Consider the following 17,770-nt stretch of genomic DNA (forward strand, 5'->3'; position numbering starts at 1 on the left):
GAAGACTCACCTTCATAGGTAACTGCCAGGTTATAGAATATATCAGAATAAACGCGTTTAAAACCTGAGTTACCATACACCTATCATGGAAAATGTTATGTTAAATATACATTTTCCATCTGATTGTTAAAAATTATGCCTTACAGACTCACAGTACGCTCTTCATACTGCATTTTGGAGACTTTCCTTTGGAAAAGAGAATGAGAATTTCAACAAGATGGTAACAATGCCTACTGTAGGCTTACTACAGCCTTATAACTGCCGCTGGGATCAGCAAGGTTGAACATGGCAATTTAGAAGTAATTCATGATAGCAGCCCCCTCTTTCCTGCAGTACATTCAAAAGAAATAACTTGAAATACTATTTTGAAATATCTCAAATACATAAATTATTTCAAGTATCACATATTTTATATAGACTAAAATATGGGTGATATTCTGGATTTTTCGCAACTGTTGGCATTAATTGGATGTAGATGCAATTTGGCTTACAAAGATTTTTAACCTCTTCAGCTTCTCCTCTCATGTCCACCACTCTTCTCCCATCTCCTACCACCCCGCCTAACCCTGCCCCATACTCATTTCACTCTACTCTCTATCCAAGACTCTTTCCCCCATATGCCTTCACAGCTGGAGTTCTTCCGCATGACATTCTCTCTCCTCCCTCCGCTTTTTATCTAGAGAGCTCCTACTTACCCTGCAGGACTCTGTGAAAATCATTCTGTTAAATCAGGTTCCTTAGAGGCAGATTCTTGTTCCAGAGATTTATTAGAGAAGTGCTGTCGGACAAAGGGGAGTGAGGGATGTGGGTCATGGCCAGAGATAAAAGAGACGTGAGAATGGGTCTCGCCTGGCTGGCATCTAGCTTCCTCTGCTCCCACCAGGTTGCACTGAAGCACAAACTGCAGCATGGAATTCATTCCACCTTGAGGCAATGATGCCACTCTCCTGGGCCTTAGTCATTGCCTCTTGGCTGGGGCCTGGGGAGGGGGTTGGTGTTGAGGAGTGGTACGTGGATTCTGAGCTAGGTGGCAAGTTTGTGGAGAGGATGCCAGCTGTGAGTTAACCACCAACACCTCCAGCAGTGGGGGGACGGATGAGCTGCAGGTCAAGGGGAGGGCAGAGTAGAGCAGAAACAGCAGTATCCAGTAGATCCCTTTACTGCCTGACTTCCAGATGCTTCTCCAATATACAGTTGACCCTTGAACAATTCAGGGGTTAGAGGCGCCAACCCTCAGCACAGTAGAAAATCCACATAGAATTTAGGTAGCCCTCCATATTGGTGGTCTCTTAGTATCCACGGTTCCTCTGTATCCAAGGACCTGCATCTGAGGATTCAACCAACTTGGAATCACATAGTACTGTAGTATTTACTATTGGAAAAGAAGATGCATATAAGTGGACTCCTGCATTTCAAACCCGTGTTGTTCAAGGTCAACTGGAATCCCATAGCACACTGCACATCACCACGCCAGCACACACTACAAGCTACCACAGGTGCTATAATTCTCAAGAAGGCAGGGATCACTGCTATGAATTTTAACACTGTAACTAGGCCTTGCACTCAGTAGGCAACAAATAAATATTTGTTCAACGTTGTTCAGCAGTGAGAAAGCTAAAATCCCCTAATAGAAATTCAAAATACCAAGTTATTTGTACTCATTTGTAGCAACTAGAAATCATCTCCTTCATTAAGATAAACAAGAGAAAGATTCTTGACTTTCACATTCTTTCATTAAGAACCCTCTGGACAGGGGTGTTTCCTCTCCACACTGTACCACCTGTAAGCTGCTCTCCCGTTTCTTTTGAATTAAAAACTAAATAGTTTGTTTAGTTGGTGAAATCTTCATGAAGCTGAACAATTTGTCATCTGCGCTGTTACAAAACTTCTAGCAAGGAAAGTGATACATCTGCAAGTAAAATGAACAGGAAACTGCTAATTAGGCATACCCAAACAACCACGTGTCTTCCCAGGAATGGCATTAAAATTTTTGTAAAGGTAAGTAAATAATAAAATTAATAATAAAGTTTGCTAGTGAATAGTTCCCGAAAGACACACATTAAAAAGCATGATAAATTATGCCAGTACAAGCACTAATGGATCAGGTTTGGGTATGCTTCTTGTGGCTTGCTATGTTGACTTGGATGGAGTCCCAAAGAGAAGCTGACTTGCATCTTGCATGAATAAATTCCTAATTAGCTGCCCAGTCCTGAAGCTTTTCCACTTTATAAACAGCTTGATCTGAGGGCCTGCACAATGCACGGAATTTTGGCCAAAGAATATTTTTAAATTGTAGAACTACATAATATTGAAAACATCATGTTCTAAACAGAAATCTTTATCCAAAATACATACACTAAAAATTATATATATTTACCTCATGTAAAGAAGATCATTTCTAACATTTCTTTTAAAGGAAATAATACTATCATTAATAAATCGTAAATTTCCTTTCCAGAATTTTTTTCTGAAGATGCTATACTAAGAACAGTATGATTGATATTTACCTAATATTTATTTGCAGTTACCCAGCAGTCTATTATGGTCAGTATTTAGAAATAGACAAATAGCCGTTATTATGCAAAACTCTACATATTATATCATGCATATTTGTATGAAAGAATAGTGATTTTAAATGCCTCACCTCCTGAGCACAGCTACAGATCCAAATATGGCTTAAATAATTAATTTCCATTGGTGATACCAATTATCTAAGGAGGATACAATCAATGCTTTTTTTCCAGAAATATGAAATACTTAAAAGTCTGGCTGTGTAAAGGCTTCAACCATCTGATATGCAAAATTCATTATGTATAAGATGCTCTGTGTATCAACATGGAATTCCATCAGATACCAACTCTGCTCTAAAATCTTTATCCAAACAAGCGTTATATATTTTCTACAATAAGATTTATCACATCATGACATCTAAACTTCCTTAAGAGGAGAAATGGGCCCTTTCCCACTTTAAAAAGCCTGAAGTCTTAGAGGGACTTCCCTGGCGGTCCAGTGGTCAAGACTCTGCTCTTCCACTGCTGGGGCCATGCGTTCGATTCTCTGGTCAGGGGACAAATATCCCACACACCTCGAGCAGCACAGCCAAAAACATTTTTTAAGTCAAATCTAAATTTTTGGAAAGAAGTAATTACTCAAAAAAAAAAAAAAAATTGTAGGGACTTCCTTGGTAGTCCTGTGATGAAGAATCCGCCTTCCAATGCAGAGGACGCGGGTTCCATCCCTGGTCAGGGAACTAAGATCCCACATGCCGCAGGGCAACTAAGCCGGGGCGTCACAACTACTGAGCTCATGTGCCTCAACTAGAGAGCCTGCGTGCCACACACTACAGAGCCCACATGCTCTAGAACCTGCGCGCACGACTACAGAGCCCATGAGCCCTGAAGCCTGCGCGCCACAACTAGAGAGAAGACCCCGTGCCACAACTAAGACCCGACGCAGCCAAAAATAAATAATAAAATAAATAAATAATAAATAAATAAATCTTTAAAAAAATGTAATGCCCTAAGGCAGTGGTTTTCATACTTGATTGTGCATCAGAATCATTGGGAGAGCATAGATTCTGGGGCCCCAGCCCCAGGGTTTCTCGTTCAGTAGAGGCCTGGGGTGGAGGCCTGAACATTTGGGAACCACACTTTAGGAACAGTGACTGTACTAAAAGTTTGGAACATAAAAAATATATATCTCAATGGCATAAGTTCTTTCATGTATTTTCAGGGAACATTACACTGCATTTCTCCTTAACTATGTATCCCTACACCTTAAAGGTGCTTTATGTAATATAATTAGTATTTCTCTTAAATAAACATCTTTCTTCCTCACTAATAGGTTAGGTGTCATAAAAAAAAAAAACTTTCTTCCTGACTAATTAATTAGATGAAATTCAAAATACATATATTTTAAGTGAAAAGTAGAGTGCTTAGATGAAAATAAAAATAAGGCAAACCAATATATAAATTTCAGAAAAATAAAAGCAAATGTATAATCAACTATGTATTGGATGATAGCATACCTGAATGTATGGTTTTAATATAAAGAAACAGATTAAAAGTTATGATTATATTAATATCTGGAATTAACTTTTTATACCACTCACATGCTCTCCATACATGAATTTCCAGTATGATTATGACACATCTCTCTTGTATTTTATTTCAAAATATAAGAAATCACCCCCTGATAAACTTATTTGCTCTGATATGGATGTACAGGAACTATAGTAAAATAAACAGGCAAGAAAAACCTTCACTACCAATGACCAAGTTCTCTCCTTATTCCAATCCACCCTACTCAGTCCACTTAGGCCACTGTAACAGAAACACCATGAACTGGTAGCTTATAAACAACCAACACATTCCCCACAGTTCTGGAGGCTGGCTAGTCCAAGATCAAGGTACAGTAGTGAGGGCCTCAATCCTCGTTTATAAATGGCTGTCTTTTCCCTGGGTCCTCACATGGGGGAAGGAGTGAGTGAGCTCTGTGGGGTCTCTTTTACAACGGCACTAATTCCATTCATTAGGGCTCCGCCTCATGACCTTATCACCTCCCAGAGGCCCCACCTCCTAATATCATCACACTGGAGGTTAGGTTCCAATATACGAATTTGGGGGGTGTGGGTGGACACAAACCTTCAGTCTATACCACACCTCGTCATCCAGGAGGCAGAGTGAGAACCAGGCTGGGTTTGGGTTCTACTCAGTTGGGAAAGCAGTGTTCAGGGTGTTCTAATCAGTTCCCTACCACTCTATGGTCCCCAAACCACCAGTCTGACGTTCAGTGCAGCAGTTACCATTTTCTGTTTTATAAAATTCCTATCTCAAATAATTCTAAACCTTCCACTGAAAGACTATTTAAGAAACCTTTATTTGCTTTTATTTTATTTGATGATTCACTTGTATTTTATTTGAAATGTATGGGCATTCCAAGATATTGTTCCTCAGCAAGGTATCTTTTTATATGTCAGAAAAATATATGAAACTTTTCCTTTAATATTTATATGAATAAATTTATTTTCATTTTGGGGGGGAAAAGGACTGAAAGCACATGGTAAATTATAAAAGCACACAGAATGATAAGCAATCATTCTTTCCTTCCTATACATGTCCTCCAGTTCTCTTCTGCAGGTACGTCCCTATAACTACATGTACAACCACATCTTTCTTCTTAAAAATTGAAAAGCTATATTCTATTTTTAATATACCATAACAACTCATTATTTTCCTATTAATGGGCATTTTGGTTTCCCTTACACAACCATAAGCTATGTACAATACAATCTCTATTGTTTATATATGTTGGTATGTCTGAAGATAAATTCCTACATGTGAAACAGCTGCTCCCTAGGTCACATGCATTTGAAATATTGATATGTGTTGTCCAATTGTCCTTCAAAGACACAGAAGACAGAAACAATTGCTCCTTCTATTGAGGTATTTAAATACCTTTTTCTTCACATTTTGGTCAATGCTGTGAATTATAAAATTTAATGATCTTTATCACTATAATAACTGAGAAAAATAATTTGTTTTTTAATTTAATTTAGTTTAATTTAATTTGTGTTGGAAATTCTTTAACTTGCATGGTAGAGGTTATTCTTTTCATATGTTTAAAAACCTGATAAATTTCTGTGAACTGTTTACTGATGCAATTTTCTATTAGCTGTTCAGTGTTTTTTTAACTCATATGAGGAAGAACTATATTCAGTGGGGACAAGTCCCTCTGTGATATAGATTGTGCATGTTTTATCCTCAGTGTGGTTACATACTTGTAGTTTGCTTACAGTATGTATTGCTCTGCAAAGAAGACAAATCTCCCAGATAAAACAAGTGTGACAGATTTTCATTAACTGTGAATTATAATGTTTCATTCTTTAGAGGCACATGATCAGTTTCTTTCTCTTTTTCATTCTCTCTCTCTCATAACACACACATCAGCCAGTACGAAATGGTAAGTTTCTCTTTGGTTTCTCTCCCACTTTAAATTCAAAATTACTCTCCAAGAAGCATCCAGATTGTATCAGTCCTGGCTCGATGCCTCCAGTGACTTCTCCATGCACCTAGAATAAAATCCAAACTTCTTCTCTGGCCCATGCAATCTGACACTTGCCCATCTACAATCTCATTCCAGACAATCCTCTTGCATTAACTTGCCTCACTATGCTGCACCCATGCTGACTTCCCTTCTGTTCCTCAGACACATGAGGCATGATGTTCTCTCTACTTGAAAAAATCAGATCTTCCCACATTTTCAGCTTAAATGTGACTTCTCCAGAGAGGTTTTCCCTGGAGACTTAATCTAAAACACACCATCTTTAGAACAGCTCCAGGAGAGCACCAACTTGCCATCTCAGTCATCACCTAGATCACTACCTGTGATGCTTAATTTTACGTGCCAGCACGGCTAGGCCACGACACCCAATAGTTTTGCCAAAGATTCATGTAGATATTGCTGTGAAGGTATTTTTTAGACGTGATTAACATTTAGAACAGTAGATTCTGTTTATGTCAATCCCAATCTCCCAGTTTATCTCTCCCCCTACCCCTCCTTCCTCCTGGTAACCATAAGTTTGTTTTCTATCTGTGACTCTGTTTCTGTGTTGTAAGTTCATTTGTACCTTTTTTTAGGTTCCACATATAAGTGATATCATATGATATTTGTCTGACTTATTTACTTCACTTAGTATGACAATACACACTACTATATATAGAATAGATAACTAATAAGAACCTGGTGTATAGCACAGGGCACTCTACTCAATACTCTGTAATGACCTATATGGGAAAAGTATCTAAAAAACAGTGGATTTATGTATATGTATAACTGATTCACTTTGCTGTACAGCAGAAACTAACATCACATTGAAAATCAACTATATTCCAATTAATAAAACAAACAAACAGGGCTTCCCTGGTGGCGCAGGGGTTGAGAGTCCGCCTGCCCATGCAGGGGACACGGGTTCGTGCCCCGGTCCGGGAAGATCCCACATGCCGCGGAGCGGCTAAGCCCGTGAGCCATGGCCGCTGAGCCTGCGCGTCCGGAGCCTGTGCTCCGCAATGGGAGAAGCCACAACAGTGAGAGGCCGCGTACCGCAAAAAACAGACAAACAAAACAAACAAAACAGTAGATTCTGAGTGAAGCAGACTACCTACATGATGTGGGTGGGCCTCATCCAATCAAGTTGAAGGTCATAAGAGAAAAGGCAGACGTTCCCAGAAAAGGAAGAATTCAACCCCCAGATTGTCTTTGGATTCAAGACTGTAACTGTTGAAGACTGTTGACTTTCAACAGAATTTCCAGCCTGCCAGCTGCCCTGCAGATCTCAGGTTTGCCAGCCCCGACAAACCCATGAGCCAATTCCTGAAAACCTCTTTCTACATATAGAAGACAGATGATGATAGGTAGATAGATACTATTGGTTCTGTTTCTCTGGAAACCCTAACACATCAAATACATTACTATATATTTATCACGTAGGAAGCCCTCTCACTGCAGGTTTTATGTTTATACTGTGCCTCTTTCTACCCCACAGAGCATCACCACTTACCTCTGAAGAAACATATATGGAAAATTGAGAAGCATGACTTCAAATTAGATGGCAAAGACTCAATTCCAAACCAACAGTGCCATACATGTTTTACTACTTTGCAATGCTACTTAAATATTCCATGCTCACTAAAAGAAGACATTCATTTTGTTTGATACAAAATAATTTAAATATATTACTCTAGAATGTTGATTTACTGATTCAATATCCCTAAAAATGCCTAGGTCCTGTTTAGAATAATCTAGAAAAGGACCACTATTTCATCCATATCCATAATTAATTGTCATTTTATATTTAATGTATGTAAAATGTATATGAAAATGTTCATATCATCACACATCATATATTAATGCCTTCCTGGCTAGCAAAGCGTCTTCACTTTATTAGGAGGGCTTTCTTGCTGTCAGAACTGCATAGAATGAGGCAAAAGAAATGAGCAGCTTTGTACCAATTTAGGTACAAGCTGGCTGAGGCTGATAGAGGGAACTCAAGAATTAAATGGCATTTCTTAAAATGAAAATACCATTCTTTATATAGAAATGTTATGAAACATTTAAGCACTATCCTGAAAGTGTATAGAGAGCAAAATTTTCTTACTGGTTTTTCCCTTCTCACAACCATTGTTCAGAGTTCTGTACTGTATCGGATGAACTGGCTTTTAGGCTGCTTTCCAAACTTGAGACTCATTTCCTTCATGATTCTAAGACTCGGGTTTCTCATTCAATACCCTAAAGATTTATAACTTGGACTCTTTGTGGCTCCATTACATATAAAAATGATTAAAGATAGAGCTTTGAAAGTGGATTATGCCAAAAAAAATACTCAAAAAAATAATTTGCATTCATTTATTTCCCAGGAGAAAAAAAATTAAAACATTCCCTCATTTCAGTATAGTCATGAGAAAATGAAATCTTCAGAACAATGAAATACATAATTATAGTAATCATGCCAGTCAAAACATATAGGTCAATAACCTTCAAATGTTACATTCATTAACGTGCAAGTAATTTCAAATCCGATTTCGGGAACTCATTTGTTTTGAGGAATGCGTCAGCACATAAGCATCCTGATGGTTGGTCAAGAAAATGTGCTGATAACCAATGGGCTGTTCTCATAAAATAAAGGAGACTAAACTAGACTCTATTTGAAGAAGAAAGTATCGTAAATCAGTGACTGTTCTCTTTCATCTCTTCTGGCATTTTATTCTAAAATATAATAAATCAGGGCCTCCCTGGTGGCGCAGTGGATGAGAGTCTGCCTGCCGATGCAGGGGACACAGGTTCATGCCCCGGCCTGGGAGGATCCCACACATTGCGGAGCGGCTGGGCCCGTGAGCCATGGCCGCTGAGCCTGCGCGTCCGGAACCTGTGCTCCGCAACAGGAGAGGTCACAACAGTGAGAGGCCAGCGTACCGCAAAAAAATAAATAAATAAAAATAAATAAAAAATAAAATAAAATATAATAAATCATTCACTGATGAATTTATATCCTCTGATATGGAAGTGTAGGAACCAGACTAAGAAACACAAATATGCGCCATCTTTATAGATAAGCAAACTTATAGCTATTTTACTAAAAAGGGAAGAGTCTTTCACTTCTAAGTTCAATATGAAAATGAAGGAAAAGTAAGGAACTCCTCAGGCTAAGGTAAGAATAAACTTCCCAGAGCCCTTGAGGGCTGCTGCTGCTTTACAATAACACAACCTGCACTCACAAGTCTATGGAACTGTGATGAAATCTGTATCCCTAAAGAGATAACAACTTCTGTGCCAAACAGATGGGAAAAGGTCCTCTAGGTTTCCACTTCAGTGAACTTTTATCTTGCTGTCTCTTATTTTTTTCGTCTTTCTCTACACACAATCTCTGATGGAAGCAAGTAACAAGTTAAAAATAGCTTCCTTGTACCCTGTCAGTCTGGCAGGAAACTGAGCAGTTAGACACACGATGATGACTGATGTTCAACCTCATTTTGTTTTAGTGATTCTATTTATGATATGTATTTCCTTCGGGAACTCAATGGATGAAGAGAAATGACTCTAAGTGTAGCAGTCTTAAAACTATCATGTCACTGAAACAATCTGTTGTATGGTGTACTGATAGTTAGCATGGCTTCAGACATTTACTTCCAGTCAACGGGTAGTTCATTATGATCAGCTCTAAGACAGTGATGGACTGTTCCCAAACTACTGCTTGGGAGTAAAATATTTTTCATTTATCTTTATGTTTTTTCTTTGTATCTTAACTTTTAGTTCTCCCTTGAGAAAACTGATGTATTGCATGGGTACAAGACAGACCACAACTCTCCAAATTCTCCAAAAACTGGAGCATTTGATAAACTGCCTATTAAGATACATTTTCTCTACTTCTATCCTCAATGAAATAATTCTTTCAACTATTCATAAGGCACTATCTCCTACGTCCAATCCAAAATCCCTGATATTAATTTTTACTGACTCATAAACCAACCTTCACATGTCTGTTTTCCAAATGGAAGTTTTCTGATCCATGATAGAAAACCTCCAATGAAGAGAGAAGCTTAATACAATAGTGTTTCATTCCTACTGAAGTAAAGGATTATAAACTGCTCAATAAGAAGATTTAATCGTTTTTGAATGTTTACTATGTGATAGCCAGTATTCTAAATGGTTGATGTTAATAACTTATTTAATTCTCAAATAGGAGATAGGTATTATTTTCAGCCACATTTTAAAGTTAAGAAAACTGATGCAATTAGAAGTTAATAAATGTGCCTGAAATCAGAGCTACAGTGGCTAATCTTTACTAAGAACCTTAGTAGCCTGGCTCTTCAGACTATGGTCCTAACCTCTGAGCTTTTATCGGCTTTCTGAATAAGTGGCTACATTATAATGAACAAGCAAAAGTTTCATACTATGTAGTCAGGACATGCCCATGAAGCCCAAAAGAAAGAGTGCTGAGAAGGAGAAGAGAAAATCTGAAAGGTTACACACAAATGGAAATAATGCTGTTTAAGAGGTCACCAAACTTGGAGCACTTCATTCAAAAATGCATTTGCTCCCATTCTGTTTCTTGCCTCCAGGTCAGCTGATTAAAATTCCATCCAACCTTAAAGATTTTGTAAACCATTCATACTTGTAATCCTTTGAACAGTGTTCATCTCCCCTTTATCTGAATCTGGTAAGAAACGGCTCATGTCTGTTTTGTCCATCACTGCATCCCCATCATTCAGAGCAGCATATGTGACAGAATAGACCCTTAACATAATTTTTATTATGCCTTATTTATTTATTATGTTTTATTATAAAATTTTCAAAAATACAAAGAACACCCCGAACCCACAATACACCTTCCGTGACTATCCACACACAGAAAACCTTGTTTCACACATAGTATTAGCCTCTTCCCCCCATTCACTGAATTATTTTAAAGCAAATTCCAGACATCATCTTATCTCATCTCATCCATATATATTTCAGAGAATTTATTTGAACTGAATGGAGACCCATATCATATATCACCTCTTTTATTAAATAGTTTTCAAATCTCCTTAAACGAGCTTTCCTCCTTAGTTGAAAGTCTGCGGGATTTTTTTGTGTGTCTCTCTTGTTTTACAGTATCTGTCTTACTGTGTTCATATTGTGAACATGTGCTCTACTGTGTTTGGAATCTAAGTCCCTGAGGTGGGGACAAAGTCTTACCTTTGTGTCCCATTCAAGGGCAATTGCAGTATTGAACATGGAATCTAGTTTTCTGTCTCCTTCCCACCAGTCCCAAATACATGTAAAAGGATGTATTTTACATCCATTCTGTTTCCGTTTCAGCTGAGAACAAGACGATAGAGAGTGTTCCAAACGGAGGTGCTAGACATAAAAAGCAGATGGCTGAAAACTGGTTTTGGGTCCTTCATCTTGGCATCCATCTTAATTGTATTGAAGGACTGAGGTTGAAGGGGCCAAAGGAGAGAATTTCTTTGAAGAAACTTGGACTGCTGTGGCGGCCCATGCCTGTAGCAGAAGTTGCCTGCCTTGCAGCAGAGTAAAGAGAGGCAGCTCCACTGAATACAGGCTGTTCTTCCACCAAAAGCAGGAGAGAGAAGCAAAGTTTCTGTGGTCTAGAGTGGACCATGCAGGAGAAAAGAACCCAACCAGCAGATCTCAGCAGAAAGAAGCCAGATGGAAAAGATTAGAAGAGGCATTGTCTTGAGCACACAGAAGCCCTAGAACATCAGTCTTAAAAGCCACCAAGTTAACAATCATCGATGAAAGATACAAAATTATCAGCCATAAAGAATATTCCTTTCTCTCACTGTTGCCCCATTGTCCTGCCAGCTCCAAACATGCAGGAGTCAGAAATATCGGCTGGAGAACAAGAAGTCAAGGTTGGCACGTGGACCTGAAGTGGTTCACCCCCCACTACAGGTGCCCCTGAGACTGGAGCAGTACCTCATGGCAATGCAGAGAAATGGCCACTTTAAATGAAGTTTTGCGTATCAAGTCAGCCTGGACATTTTTACTGAATTTAGACTTTCTTCGGGCTGAATTTGATTACTGAATTTAGACTGTTTATGGAACTAATGACAATAAAAGACCCTTCAGACATTTGACCAAAAAAATTCTGAGAATTGGCTGTGATTTCATTCTAGAGACAGGGAAAAGCAGCCTTCAGAGTGGGTTTAGTGAAACAGTTTCTACTTTCACCTTTGAGTCCAGCTGCCTGAATGTAATGATTGTACTGCTTAACAGGAGACAACTGACTACGAAGGAAATAAACCAGTAAAGAAAGATTCAAAAAACGTCTCGGTTCAGAAGATGAGACACCATGCAATTATTGCCAAATTAATGGAGCATTTCTTAGAAAATAACAAAATGTGTATATTAACCTAAGAAGAATGGGTATTTTCCTAGGCTTTAATACTAGTTAGAAATGTCAGAACTTGGAGAAAGGTTGATAAAATGTGCATCCCTTTGTTACCTTCTTTTATTCTCTACAGAACCAAACTATGGGATAACTATTTTAGACACTATCTTTTAAATAAAAATTATCTGCTAAGCAAGTATACTATAGTAAGGCAGAAAGATGGTACACAGCCAAGAACTCTACACATTTTATGCTCATTCAGAACCTAATACATCAGTCATACTGATACTCGTCCCATTGGACCTAGACTGTGTATTCTACAACGTGAGGAATTCGACAGTCTCATAATATATCTAAAACCACACTTTGTATTTCTGCCACAAAAGAGCAAAAATGTTTCAGTTCTTCCCATGCTGAAGACAGCAGACTCAGCTTTTGACCTGGGGCAGAGCTTGGCACTTTTCCCCACCCCCAACCCAGATGCCTCATTTATGATAAAGACAATCAGACCTAATATGTCTCTAAGACAGGAGGTTCTTAGAGTTCTTTAGACTCTGGTTCCACCAAATGTCTATGGAAGTACACACAATGGGACAGGCATGATCTTAAGGTTAGAAAAAAAAAAAAAATCAGTATCCAGAGTCAGACATAGGTAGAAACTTTCATGATTCATCTCTCTTCTTCTCATTTTTCCAACACTCAATTTCATTTTGGAACCATATATTACCCACCAAAATGTTATCACCAAGCCACATCCCCAAATCACCATAACTTAGTTCTCACTAACACTTAGAAAAATTCCTTTTCCTCAGAGTCCTGTTATCTTGAAAAAATTATTGATAGGTGTTCAAGGACATTGCTCTTAGCCTCTCAGATATAGAAGCTGTGTTATAAAATAAATTTCAGTAGACAGGAAGATATATGACATATAAACGCAAAAAAGTATTCAAAGTGTCATGGTGGAGTTAGAGGTTACAATAAAACACAAATGAGGGAATTCATTCCACTAGCACCCAAGATAAAAGTGGGAGTTTGGCAAAACTGTATACGCAGTTGTATGGAGAAAATGATTTAGTTGAAAATATTCCATTAATAGTGGAAATATCAAGGTCCATGGCAGATTGTCGCAATGGGGTAGGAGTGGGGACGCCGTGTAGTCACCCCTTTTAAGTGACCTCCAATTCTGAACCAAGTAAGACAGGCCATAGGTATGATAACATTGATGATTATTACAAAGGTTTAATTCAGTATTATAAACCTGATTGCAGAGGTAGAAATTGCGAGGGGAAAAAGAAATAGAAAACAGACTGGTGTTTAAGTCATGAAGAACATACTGCCTTTGCATAAGCAACATAGGAAAAACAAGCAGTTGTGACAGTAATAAAATTCAGAGCAATCCTGAGACCTGGCTGGGTTTAAAATGGAGTCCGTGACATTTCAAAACTAAGCCAGGTGTTTAAAAAAAATATACGTAGGAAGGTCAGGAAGAAAAAGAAAATTTGAAGATGAAGTGTCTTTCCAGATAAATAATGGGTAAAGGAGAAAAAAAAAGTGAGGTAAAAAAAAGTTATGGCCAGAAAAAATGTCACTGTCTGGGTGGAAAGAAAACTGATAATAGATAAGTATAAAATCTCAGATTTGTAAGGTTTTATATTTTTATCTATTTTTTAAAAATTTGATTCTAATATGTTGAGAAGGGGCACCTTATCGTAAGAGTTCAAAAAGAAAACACTGGGATAGGAAAGAAGCATTAAAGAACATTAACTACATAAGATGAAGTAGAAATCACGTGGATTATTAATTTTACGGGGATACTTAACAGCTATTGGCTAGTTTAAGGGTTGTTGCGGAAGTTATAAATTCCTGGAGATGGAGGGAGAGTTACTGGATTATCTGTCTATTAATCAAAAGGGAAAAGGAAGCCCTGGTAATTAAGTAGCTGTCACCTGAACTTCAGTACTCAGAAAGACAAGCGCAAGCCATCAAACAATCAATTTGCAATCACCAGGAACTGAGAACAGAGTAAGCACTGGCAGGCCTTGCAGAGAACAATTTTGTTTCGCGATGAAGAGACAGGAAGGGTAGATAAGAGGGACTTTAAGAGTTAGAGACTATGTGGATTTCAGTAGTAAATTTTCATCGTTAATCAGAAATCATCTGAACTGTGGACCTCGGTGTCGTGATAGTGTTTATGGTATGCATGCACTCTTTAAAATCATTTGAATTAAAATATTTTGTTTCATGAATTAATATGCTACAACTATTTGAGATGTTTCATTTACAACCACAGAGGAATTCCACCTCTTTTGATGAGCACAAAGGTGATTTGACCCAGTTTATAGGCCTGTCATAATTCTGAAACAATTTGTATGGTTCTCCTGTTCTTTGAGGCATGTCTGTGCACATAAATAATCTGACCAATCATCTCCTAAAAAATGCCTCCAGGAGAAGAAATTTTGCCAAAATAATCACTTCGCTCTTAACAATGAATGATATGCTCAATCTTGGCCACAAATTTATCCTATTGATGTTTTTGGCATAATTTCTCTAGAATGAACTTGATGAGTATTATAACCCAGCACAAGAAAGGAAAAAACCCCTATGATCCCCACATGTGGTACAAATTCACTTGATATTCATTTCTTCAAAATTTGAAGGCATTATTTATCTCAACCAACTGCAGGTCTCTGAAATGAATATTCTATATGGGGATCTTAGCATTTTCACACACTGATCGCTGCTATACTCTGTTTATTCACAAGGAAAAAGCAGCTAATAGTTCGGGATTGTAACATTCATTAGAACTTGCCTTTACATCGAAGCCATCTTAGATTACTGAACTACTGAATTTTTGAAACATATCCATTAATGCTTTGAAAAAATTATATCACAAAATTACTACAAAAATCCAATTTGGTTAGAAATGAAATGTAAAAATAGTGCTTTTATTTCAAAAAAGAATTATAAAAAGAAAAAAGCAATAATGGCTCATAATTCTAACATCACTATAACATGTTTCCATTAAATATAAATACAATGGAAATATAAAGCCTCCCCAGTATTTTAAATATATTAGCAGTTTTCATGTTAACTGTCCAGAAATATTCTATGTGGAATGAATGTCAGTACTTTTATTTATGCAAATATGTTGATAAAATATTTAATATACGGCTTCTCTGGTGGCGCAGTGGTTGAGAATCTGCCTGCTAATGCAGGGGACACGGGTTCGAGCCCTGGCCTGGGAGGATCCCGTATGCCGCGGAGCAACTAGGCCCGTGAGCAACAACTACTGAGCCTGCGCGTCTGGAGCCTGTGCTCGGCAACAAGAGAGGTCGCGATAGTGAGAGGCCCGCACACCGTGATGAAGAGTGGCCCCCGCTTGCCACAACTAGAGAAAGCCCTCGCACAGAAACGAAGACCCAACACAGCAAAAATAAATAAATAAAATTAATAAACTCCTACCCCCAACATCTAAAAAGAATTTAATATCCGACTTTTAACTTTTTTATTGGAGTATAGCTGCTTTACACTGCTGTATCAGTTTCTGCCATACCGCAAAGTGAATCAGCCATTCATAGACATATATCCCCTCTTTTTTGGGATTTCCTTCCCCTTTAGGTCACCACAGAGCGCCGAGCAGAGTTCCTTGTGCTATACAGTAGGTTCTCATTAGTTATCTATTTTATACATAGTAGTGTATATATGTCAATCCCAATCTCCCAATTCATCCCACCCCCCCTTGATATCCATACATTTGTTCTCTGTCTGTACCTATTTTTACTTGAAATTATTCCACTTTAGCAGATATAAATATGCATCATTTTTGACTGCCACGTAATATTCCATTGTCAATATACCATGATCCATTAACTAGATATGATGGATATTTATATTTCAGCATTGACTTTGCATTGAAAAAAAATCCTGTTCTAAATTTATTTCAAGAACTGGCTGAGCCATGAATGAAATTACAATTTAAATTATATTTTAAAAAATGTCAAAGTACACATGAGAGTTTTCTCAAGATCAAACAGAAAAGAAATACCCCATCAGCTTACTCTGAAGCATTAGGGAATAAAGTTTTGGGAAAGTTCAATGAGATGATTCTTGTGAAACCTCAGCTGAGTGCTAGAAAGTAATTAGGGCTAAAAATGTTCATTTGGGAAGTAGCCTAGAGATGGTGGTAGGGAGCCAGTGTGTGAGGTTCATCTGCTGGCCCAGAGAAGCAAGGGAGTAGGTTGGTGACCCATGAGATAGGGACAAAAGAGGGGGAAAAAAAAACACCCTCAAAAAAAGGGAAAATGTCAGCTAAGGTGATGAGCTAGAAGGGCTGTTTGAGAAAAAATTAAGCAAAGCGGAAGGTGTTCACAGGAGAGTGAAGTCACATAGGGCCCTTAGAAGCAGCTGACAAACAGGAGGCTGGGTGGTATAGAAAAGGGAAGACAGGAGCTGGAAGCAAGTGAGAATAATGAGAATTGCTCACTTTCTTTACCAGAAATGTGGACACTTCCCAAGGAGGGTTCTTGCTAAAGATGAACTTTCTTTATTCATAAACCATGAATGAGGTCTTAAAATATGTATCATGTAGAAGAAAATATATTTTTGAGTTGAAAATACTCTCCTTCTAAAAAGTTTTCCCAAATCATTGATTTCTCCAACAGTATTTCCCATTATACAAACCTCAGACCAAATAGAGAGGAATGGGACAAATTGAAACTAAGGTTCCTGCAGTTCTAGAATCAAATGTATAATGTAATGTGCTATATTAAATATATTTATATTCTATACTAAATTGTTCATTAACCATGAAATTCTCATTAGCCCTTGTAGAAAAATTGTTAATACACAAAAATGTTCAATTCCAGTTTGGACAATGTGAAAAGAGAAAGTATAAGTCAAAGTAGAATTTAATTACTAGGTCTAAGTGGCAGAAATCTTAACATGAATACTGTAAGAATTCAAACTACTATGCATGCTATGACTGCTCTCAGTAAAGGCAGGACAAATATATGTAAGAATACATTAAGCCATCCAAGGGGCATAATGGAAAAAGAACACGAGCCATGTCAGCCGAATTTTTTATTTAAATTTAAGTATAGTTCCTGCCTTCAATAACTATTTTCTGTGAAATCAAAGATTCCCTATGAGATATCTGGATGTAAACTACAAGTAATCATTTAATATATCAGGAATGCAACCTTTAACTATAATGAATATGATCACACAGAAATAAACAGATTTTACTACATAAATTTATATTAATATTAATTACAGTATATGTTTATCATAGTAAATTGAATTTGCTAAAGGACACTTTAAATGAACTCATCATTCTAGTGGTAACTAAATACCTATCTTTATACAGAGTAGGTGTGT

General features: G+C 37.6%; 1 protein-coding gene across 1 annotated transcript in view; it reads right to left on the bottom strand.

Annotated features, from left to right (window-relative positions):
• The window catches only part of GPC5 (glypican 5), a 1,376,579-nt gene that overhangs the window by 1,055,021 nt on the left and 303,788 nt on the right, over positions 1-17,770 (bottom strand). The gene's annotated exons all lie outside the window — the stretch shown is intronic.

The sequence above is a fragment of the Orcinus orca genome, chromosome 18 (genome assembly GCF_937001465.1).
Source record: "Orcinus orca chromosome 18, mOrcOrc1.1, whole genome shotgun sequence".
NCBI lineage: Eukaryota > Metazoa > Chordata > Mammalia > Artiodactyla > Delphinidae > Orcinus > Orcinus orca.